A 10,460-nucleotide genomic window follows, 5' to 3' on the forward strand; every position below is an offset into this window, starting at 1 on the left:
GGCATGTGGTGCTGGGGGATCGAACCGTGGTCCCTGTGCTTTGCCAAGCTTGTTTCAAGTAGGTGCTTTAGACCACTGAGCCATCTCTCCAGCCCCTGAACTAATTTCTTTTTTTCTTTCTTTCTCTTATTTACTGCAGTGCTGGGGGTTGAACTCAGGGTCTTCACCCTGAGGTACATCCCCAGTCCTTTACCTCTTTTTCTGAGACACAGATCTCATTAAGTCACTAAAGTGCCTGGGCTGGGCTTGAACTTGGGATCCTTCGGCTTCAGCCTCCCAGCACACTGGAATTGTTGGTATGAGCCACCTCACCCAGCTGCATGGTCACAAAATTTTACACAGATCCTTCTTTTTTCACTTTGATTCATAGATTTTAGAGCTATAATTAAGCAGCACTATGTCTCAGGTCTATAAAAATGTTGTCCCTAGGAAATTCTTTTAGTACATCATCTTTAGTTAAGGAAAATAACAAAGTCCAAAAAGAGTTTCTATAGTTTGAAATGGTTTTCTTATTTGTGAAAACCTCAGAAGCTATTTCAGACTCACAACATACCTAAGTCGAGTAAAAATTACATGGATATTTTTTGCCTTTCTTTTCTCTTTTTGAGACAGGGTCTCACGGGGCAGCTCAGCCTGGACTTGATCTCACTCTGTAATCTAGGCCAGCCTGGAACTTGCAGTGCTCCTACCTCATCCTCCCAAGTCCTGGGATTATAAGAAGCTGCCACTACATCTGACTCTTTTCTTTTCTTGTTTAATATCAGTTATTTTTGTTTTTGTTTCATGCAGCAGAGGGGAATAAACCCACAACTGAGATATATGCTTAGCCCTTTTTTTAGTTTTCATTTTGGGATAGAGTCTTGCTAAATTGCCCAGACTCAGCTTGAACTTGCAACACTCCTGTTTCTACCTCCCAGAGTGCTAGGATGACAGGTATGGACTACCATGTCCTGTTTTATTTTGTTTTGTTTTGTTTTATTTTATTTCATGTCTTTTTTAAGACAGGATTTTGCTATACATTTCAGGCTGGACTTGAGCTCACTTTGTTGCCCAGGATGGTCTCAAATTTGCAACAATCCTCCTGCCTCAGCCTCCAGAGTTCTGGGATTACAGGTGTGCAACATTGCATCCAGCCATGCCCAGTTTTAATATGTTTTATTAAGATAAAATTCACATACACACAGTTTACATATTTTTTTAAATTATTTTTTATTCTTTTGATACAGGGTCTTGTTATGCAGCTTAGACTCGTAGTGATCCTCCTGCCTCTGCCTCCCCAGCACTGGGATTATAGGTGTATGCCACCATACCTGGTTTTGGAGCCAGCATGGCATGCTGTACCAGGGATTGAACTCCAGACCTTGTGCTTGCCTGGCAGGTGCTTAAACCACCAACAATCTCTGAGCCCTCAGTTTACCTATTTAAACTATAATAAAGCTGCAAATGTAGCTCAGTAATAGAATGCTTGCCTAGCAAGTCCAAGGCTCTGGGTTTGATCCCCAGTTCCACAATAAATAATAAACAATAAATAAAATATATCAGGCAATGATTTTTTAGTATATTAATAATTTTGATGAGCTGCAAAGATAGCTCAGCAGTCTAAGGGCCTGCCTAGGCAAGTGCAAGGACCTGGGTTCCATTCCCTGGGACCACATACCATGCTGGCCCTGCCCCAGGTGCACCAAGCCAACCACCAAGACTGGGTGTGGTGTTGCACGCCTGTAATCCCAGCACTGGGGAGGCTGAAACAGGAGGATCACTAGGAGTCTGAGATGCGTAGTGAGACCCTATATCAAATATATAAAATAAATTTTTTTTAAAAATTGAATATAGCTGTCACCACAGTTTTAGAACATTTTTCTTACTGCAGACATACATCTTATACTCATTAGCTAATCTGCTGTCTGTCTTATGTATTTAGCTATTCGGTACCTTTCCTATAGATGGAACTGTACAATATGCAGTCTCTCACACCTGGCTTCTTTTACTTGGCGTAAGGGCTTGAAGTCACCTGTACTACGCGTAGCAGGTGTTAGTCCTCTGTTGCTCTCATGACCGCATAATATTCTGTTGTGTAACTATTGCACCAGCAGCTAGTGTACTGCACTATATAGTGAAAAATTAAAGCAATGCTTGGGTTGGGACCATTCAAAACCAGACCTTCTGTTCTCAGTTCAGTGCTTATTCCATTAAATAATGATTCCCATAATTTTAAAGTATGTATTCATTTGTACTTTCAAAACACATCTGCCTAAGAAATTTTGCAATAAGGACGGAAACTAAGAAATGCAAGTGGAATGCAGGTTAAACTGCTATCTTATTATTTGCGATTGCTCTTCAAGAGTTTTTCCCACTGATAAGGGAATAAAAACCAGGTCAAGCATGAAAAATAACTCAATCAAAATGATTTTTCATAGAACATAGCTCTCACTGTTGCCTTTTCCCCTTTCTGATTCTGTGTCTCTGTCATTTTTTCTAAACAAGCCATGTATCATTAGAAGGGGCTGTGAGACCTACAAGAGATGGAAATAAGCTACTGGCTACAAAGTCAGCGTCCGCAGCTGCTGCAGCTCAGCTTCAGTTGCCAAAGCACAGCTCTGGAATCCTCTGCTATCTCTTTTTTCAGAGTACTGTAATGTTCATTGAATAGATCTTTGACTTCTTCAGTTAGATTAATTCCTAAGTATTTCATTTTCCACAGTGCTACTGTAAAAGGTATTGTTTCTCTAATTTCCCTCTCAGTGTGTTTGTTATCTGTGTAGAGGAATGCTGCTGACTTTTGGAGATTGACTTTGTATCCTGCTATGCTACTAAATTTGTGTATCAATTCTAGTACCTTCTTGGTGGAGTTTTTTGGGTCTTTCAAGTAAAGTGTCATGTCATCTGACAAATAATGATAGTTTAACTTCTTCTTTACCTATATCTTATTCCTTTTATTTCTTTCTCTTGTCTAATGGCTCTAGCTAATGATTCCAGAACTATATTGAATAGGAGTGATGATACCAACAGACTATTCAGACAGATAGTGAGGTTAAGCTTATCAGCCTAGGTTGTATGGTAATAAAAATAAGCTTCTCTTCTGGAGGGTTAACAACCTAAGTTTGCAGACCAAAATTAAAGAAAAAGGAGGGCCACAAGGAAAGCCAACATTTTGGCCCTAGCCTTCCAAGGTCAATTAAGACTCAGGACATATGAGAACTTGTACTGTAACATCATGTAACTCGGTAGTGTCCCAAATTTTCTGATCAAGGAGATTATGGGGCCAAAGAGGAAAGTGATCGATGATGTAGAGTGTGCCTAAGGAGAGTCACATGGAGAGAAAACATTCTCTCAGGCTTTCACAGAGAGCACATTGGCCAAGCAATGGCTGTGACTCATCCACATGGCTGACACTGATGAAGGATCTACAATCTGATGTACAGGATCTCAGGATAAATCCTGAGGGGATTTCACTGACCTTATCAGACCCAAAAGCTACAACTCTTGTTGCATAGGTCCTGCTTTACCTTGGTCTTAACCATCCAGCAGAAAAGTATAAAAACGAAGTATAAGAAGTAAAGCCATGCTGTTATGTTGAGCTATAGGGGACTCAGGTCAACAATTTCTGACTTTGCTAGCGAAGTGGAAGACCCAATACTATTATGGAATACTGGACTCTTTTAGAATATTTTGCTGAGTTAACACATCTATAATATTCAAATAATGGAACTAAACAAAAAAAGGGGATACAGATGAATGTCTATTTTGTATCTGTGCGTTCAAACTGGTTAGGATAGATATATAGTTACATTCTCTTAATGAATAGAGGGATTTGTTCTAATAGTGTTTGTAAATAGGATATTAAGTCCGCATCTTGTACAGCAATTAACCACTAGGAAGAATGTATGCAATGTGTTAATTATTGAAACTGTCCTACTAATTTGGTTTGAAACTGTCTCATTGCTATTTGTTTCTCAATAAAATTATGGGGGAAAAAAAGGAGGGTGATAGAGGACATCCTTGTCTTATACCAGATCTGAGAGTAAAAGATTTCAATTTTTCCCCATTTAGAATTATGTTAGCCATTGGGTTGTCATAGATGGCTCTTATCAGATTGAAGTAGAGGCCTTCTATTCCAATTTTCTGTAGGACTTTGAACAAGAATGAGTATTGGACTTTGTCAAAGGCCTTTTCTGCATCAATTGAGATGATCATGTGACTTTTGAATTTGTCTATTGATATAGAGTATTACACTTATAAATTTGCATATATTGAACCTTCCTTGCATCTCTGGGATGAATCCTACCTGGCCATGGTGTATAATCTTCTTGATGGTTTGCTGTGTTCTATTTGCTAGGATTTTATTGAGGATTTTGGCATCTATGTTCATGAGGGAGATTGGCCTGTAGTTCTCTTTTTTAGTTGCATCTTTCCCTGGTTTTGGCATCAGTATAATACTTGCCTCCAGGAAAGACTTTGGGAAAAATGCTTCCTTTTCAATTTCTTTGAAGAATTTGATGAATATTGGGATTATATCTTCTGTAAATTTCTTGTAGAATTCAGCTGTGAATCCATCAGGACCTGGACTGTTCTTTGTTGGTAAATTTTTAGCTCTGGCATATGCACCTGGGAGAATGTTAGGAAACTCACCCTCATTTCTCTTATCTCCCTCATATTTTACCCACTCAGGAGGCCTGTGGTCCAGTGATCCTAATGGAGGCTGAAATAGATAATAATATTGATAAATTAAGGTACTGATATTAAAGGCCAGCACAGGATGCTAGGCAAAGAGGAGGCTGATGTCAACAAGAAATAGTGTCAGAATTTAGGCAAAATATCACATCAGGGTGGCATCCCCAGTGAGTGGACCTCACCTCTCACTTCCTCTTCTTGTTCACATCTTGCCTCTCGATGGGATGGGGTGGGGACTTTCACATGAGGGCTCCCGCTACCTGACTGCCTACAAGTACCCAGATCTGCAGGCCAGGTCTGTCCCTGTCTGTAGTGGCTCCTCCTCTCACACATATGTAAGTGTGCTAAGGTGGAATCTTCACCATGTTCTGCTTCCAGTACAGTGTCAGCCCACATTCTACTGCAATGTTCTGCATAGCTGGGATGTACTGAGTCATACAGAAGAGCACTTGTGGGCAACGAACCTCCTGTAGGGGGAAGCTCCAAGGAAGGGGGGGTGTGCACATGTGTACATGCACAACAGTTTCTGAGGGAATTAAAAGCAAGACATCCAGGCATACTAATAAAATAGTAGGGAGAACTGCACCTCTGATTCGGGAGGGGTGGCTGGCCAAGGGCAACTTTAAGGGGAACAAACCATGATGTCCATAAAGGTTACAGAGTAATCCATATGGACAGTATAAATACTTCATCTTGAAAGTTAAAGCTATGTCTCTAGGGAGGTATCCAAATTAAAAAAAAAAAAAAAAAACCATAAAGACATGGGAATGATAAATACCAAGTCCTGGAGAGTCCTTACCTCTGAGGGACACACACATGCAGATTTAGACAAAAAACAATATGGGGCCAGGGAGATGGCTCAGTAGAATAAGCACTTGCCTGGCAAACACAAGGGCCTGAGTTCAATCCCCGGTTCTGGAAAAAAAAAAAAAGAGACAGTAATGTAGCCACTGATCAATATAACTCCCATACACAAAGCTCCTGAATATCCTTCACTCTTTTGGAGTGGGGCAGTATTGGGTGCTGAGCCCACGACCTCCCTCCCTCATGCCAAGCACAAACTCTACCACTAAATGACACCCTCAATTTTTCAATATGTGTATATTGTGGCCACATATAAGTAAAGTAAAATTTACCACTTTAATCACACTACTGTTGTCTTTTACATGACAGGTGAATTGGGGAATGGTATCAACATGGTACTGAAATCAGGTTGGTGCGTATGCAGTTGTTCCACCAGTGTTTTAAAGCAATCAGAATGAGCTTCCTCATATGGAAAGAAAGCCTTCCTCATCTTTGAAGACCTTAAAGAAAAAGCTGGAAACCCCACAGAAGTACTCACCTTTGGTGGACATCTTTCAATAAATTGTTACTTGGGCAGGTTAAGAACATAAATAAGAAATTATAAAGACACTTTTCTGTATGTATAAATGAAGTGGTTTAAGAACTTTCCTTTGGAACCATACTTCAACTTTGGTGAAAATGCTCTCCATGGGAAGGTGATGTCCCCTAGCGCGCTGTTAGGGAGCAAGCAGGTGTGCCGAGTTCCAGGGTGCTGAGGGAGGACATGCGCAGTGTGGTCAACAGTCGGGAGAGTGGCTGTGCGAGGATATTTACAAGGACAGTTGTTTCTTTATCAGGGCTCTGCTTACTTCTTAAACTCTTAAGTGCTTTTCCCCAGCCCTTGTCAGTTTGATTGGATTAACAGACTGCTGGAGAGCTGATTGGCTCAAAAGGTGGATTAATCCACTGATACTCACAGCTGAATGTGCTGAGCTGACCAGGGATTAGGCCAATCAGAAGAGCTTTAAAAATAAGGAAAATGTATTATTTTGCATGACACGTAGTGCCAAGCTTGGGGTGCCACATGCAGAGTGGTCCAGTGATGTCACTGAGGACTGATGCCTCTCCCCTTCTCCCCTGCACCTCTTAGCTCCTTGGCTTTCACAGGCATAGAGCAGAGCTCCCGCTGCACAACTGTGTTGAAATGAAAGAAAGGTTGTGCTAAAACTGTCTCATATTTGTTTCTCAATAAAATTATTTTTAAAAAAACAACAAAGTTGTGCTGTAAGGACTTTTTTCCAGTGGGGAAATCCTTCCAGAAGTCCCCCTGTGGTTTCCCTCAGTCCCTTTGGCCACAGTTAGGTTGCATGGTCATGACCTTTCTGTAAGGGGCCCATAAACGGGTATCTAGCATTTCCAGCCTTCAGCCGAGGAGGCAGCAAGGACAGCACACTGGGAATGGCTCTTTTTTGGTGCCAGCAATTGAACTCAGGGCCTTGTCTGCACTACTGAGTTACATCACAGACCCCAAACTCTTGAGCTGACCCTAGCACTGTCACATGAAGCAACAAACATAACCAGACAGGTCTGTCTACCAACAGAGCCTGCGCCTTTAGCCTCCGCCCCGTGAGGTCACCTTTAGGATTCATCCTGCTTTCAAACTGCCTTTTATCACAAACACCATTATAAAACCACACCCCAAACTTACCTGGTACTTTACCTCCTCCCTCTTCTGTACACACAGTTCCTTCAGCATGGAATTCTGTCCCCTCCTATGTTGCTTTTAGACACAAAATCTACTCTCAAAGATGCCACTCACATGCCACTTTACCAAAGGAGAATTGTGGCCAAAGTCTGCGGCAGGGGACTCTGCTGGGCTCAACAGCTGACACTGTTTCATCCTCTAAGCTAGAGAAAGAAATGTAATAGAAAACAAAATCCTCTTTATATAGTAGAATAGTAGGTAGGGTGGGGAGTTGAGCAAAGGATTGTCAAACAAAGTTACCAAAAATTGTAACATTTATCTGTTATCTGTTTATGCAGTGGTCTCACTATTAAAAAAAAAAAAAGATTCCTCCCTGAATCATATAAGTAACTTACTTGAAAGTAGTTCTTTTCCCCTCTAAAATTACTTGCATGACTGTTTTAACTCTCAAAATTTTTAACTGTTAGGCAACAGCCTCTATGGAATTTTAAACCACTTCTCAAAATTAACGAAATGGCAAGAAGTGCTGGGCCTAAGTGATGGGCCCTTAGGGGTTCATTATGCGATTCCAGTATGATGTGTGTGTAATAAAATTTAGAATGCAGTGGGATAGAGCTCTGGTCTCCAGTTCTGCATCTAACTGTGCAAGTCCCAACAGCAAGTAAAAGGTTGAACAGACTTTAAAATGAACTTCGTTTTGGAGTTATAAGACAATCAAAACCTCAGAACAAATTGCTGCCCCTCAAAATGGAGGGATGAGAAGCTATGGGGAGTCACGGAGCCAGGGCAGACACTCATTAGTGGAAGCCACCTGGGAACCGACATGCCCTACAGGTGATGGACACAGAGTGGACACACAGAGCACGAAAAGTTAAGGGACCCAGTCATGTGGGAGGATCCCTCCATTCTGTGAGCTTTGCCTCTAGGGGCTCAACCAAGGTCTCACAGGAAATACTGGAGAAAAATCCTCAGGCACATCCCTCAAAAGACAGACGAGGAACCATGGTGAAATGTTCCAGAGCACTCTGTTCTCCTTAATGAGGATCACCTCAGGAGAAACTAGATAACCAGTGCGTAGCCTGCCAGGACATCACCAGAGCCCGACTGACCCGGAGAGGGGAAGTACAGACTCCAGGCCACTCCTGCCATCTTGTCCCTCCTCAGAGGGCCAGGAGAAACACTCACAACGAGAAGCCACAGCCCAGAGGCAGGCACCCTAATGCTGGGGGCACAGAGTCATTTCCCCTCCACAGCACCTTGGGGGCACATAGCTGAGGGCTTGCTCACAGCTGTCCTTTTACCTGACTGTCTCTGTCCAGCTCTCAAGAGAAGGTAAGGACATACTAACTGTAAAACAGAAGGCAGGCAGCATAAGGAGATGTTTCCATGGAGCCATGTAGGTTGATGGGACAAATGACTGCTTCTTCAGGGAAGAGCTATACTTGACTGGGGAATGGGGAAAGCAGGAATCAGAATGTTAGTTCTCTGGTGAAAGCACTGGATAAAACGCAATGCACTCTTTTTATTTTTCTCCATAATGAGAATTTATTAACTATTTTTGTTATAATTTTCTAAAAACCTAACTTGCTCTGGCTTAAGAAGTATTAGTTTATAGCGCTAAAAAATATGTGAGGGCAGCCCTGGGCTTGCCATGGCCAAATTAAGGCTCTGGTGATTTGGTTCTCTCTTGCCCGGCTCAGTTCAAAGAGGAGTAGTTGCTGCAGCCGCTTCTGGGTCAGCTACATCAAGGTTCAAGTGCAACATCGAAAAAATGGTTCCTTTGGTGGCTTCAGTTTAACTGACCTCAATTACTTGCTCTGTTCTGAGCTGATCAGGAGGCAAGGGGAATGTGATCTGCCAAAGGTGCAGGCCCAGGCACTAGGCCACTCCTCTGGAGCACAGCGGAGGGTGAGACAGCCAAAGAAAGGCCACGAGGGCTGGAGGGGCGGGGGTGAAGCCCACAGAAGCCCACAGACCTCATGCCCGATGTGTGCCTGGTTCATTAAGGCACAGCACACAGCGCTACTTTGCTTCTAACAGAACCGCTGCCAGCCTCCTTGCTCAGGGGTCCCTTGGGCAGCCTTTGAAGCCTGGGGTCTTCTGCACCCCAAGGCTTACAGTGGGGGACTCCTGCTACTGACAAGACCCAGTTGGCATCTGCGTTCTGTTCCCTACCCACCATAAGATGAAACTATGGTCTTCTAGAAATATATATAACTGTCTATGGCCAGACCACCCTGAAAGCGCTCGGTCTCTTCTGAGCTCAGACACTAAGCAGGGTCAGGCCTGGTTAGCACTTGGATGGGACAAATGTATATTATTTTTATAATATAAAAATACAGGGAAAACAAGAGTGTTAATCACAGGGCTAGGAAGATAGCTCGGTGGAATAAGTGCTTCCTTGGCAAGCACAAGGTCCTGAGTTCAAGCCCTGGTACCACAAAGACAAAAACAAAAACTGACCTGATCTTTGTGCTATGAAATGGGTGTGTGTATGTTACTGAGAGATTAAAAAAAAAAGTGTTATCCACAGTTTTATTATGTAAAGCATAATTACTGTTGCTTACCTACGTTTGTCATCTGTCTCCCAGGGATACGGGTTATCTTTCTGGTTTTGTTTTCCTTGCTGTACTACACGCTGAAGGCAGAGGCTTCCCACCAAGTTGCATCTCCAGCCCTTTCTAAATTTTTATTTTTAATTTTTCTATTTTAAATTTATTCATTCTTTCCTTCATTTTTGCTCTGTTTTGGTTTGCCTTGGTTTCTTGAGATAGGGTCTTTCTATGTAATTCAGGCTGGGCTTGAGCTCACTGTGTTGCTCAGGCTGACCTCAAGCTCATGGCGATCCTCCTGCCTGGGCAGAGTACTGGGGTGACAGTGTGCACCACTGTGCTCATGCCACTCTTGAACCCAGGGAGGTCCAGGTCTCCAAAATGCAGAGCAGCATCCTGCAGGAAGCAAGGATAGGAAGACGCAGCAGCCGCGGCACCTCCCCTCCTAGCTTCCACTGGGACCTGGAAAAGCCAGGCCGCAGGTGCGCCCGGGGTGCCTAGGGCCTAGGCACAGCTGTAGAAATGCCTCCTGAAAAGGCCTCCACCACCAGAAAGAGTCAAACATCTCAACAAAAGGAGAAACTTGTACCTGAGAGTTAATAGAACAATGAGGATTTAGAAAGCGATGATAGAGCCTCTGGGGTCCCAGCTGCACTTCCAGGTCACCTGGCAGCTGAAGTCAAAAGAACAGTGAGGTGTTTCTCTCTCTCTCTCTCTCTCTCTCTCTCTCTCTCTCTCTCTCTCTCTCT

This window comes from Octodon degus, unplaced genomic scaffold (genome assembly GCF_000260255.1).
Source record: "Octodon degus isolate 3935 unplaced genomic scaffold, OctDeg1.0 scaffold00134, whole genome shotgun sequence".
Lineage (NCBI taxonomy): Eukaryota > Metazoa > Chordata > Mammalia > Rodentia > Octodontidae > Octodon > Octodon degus.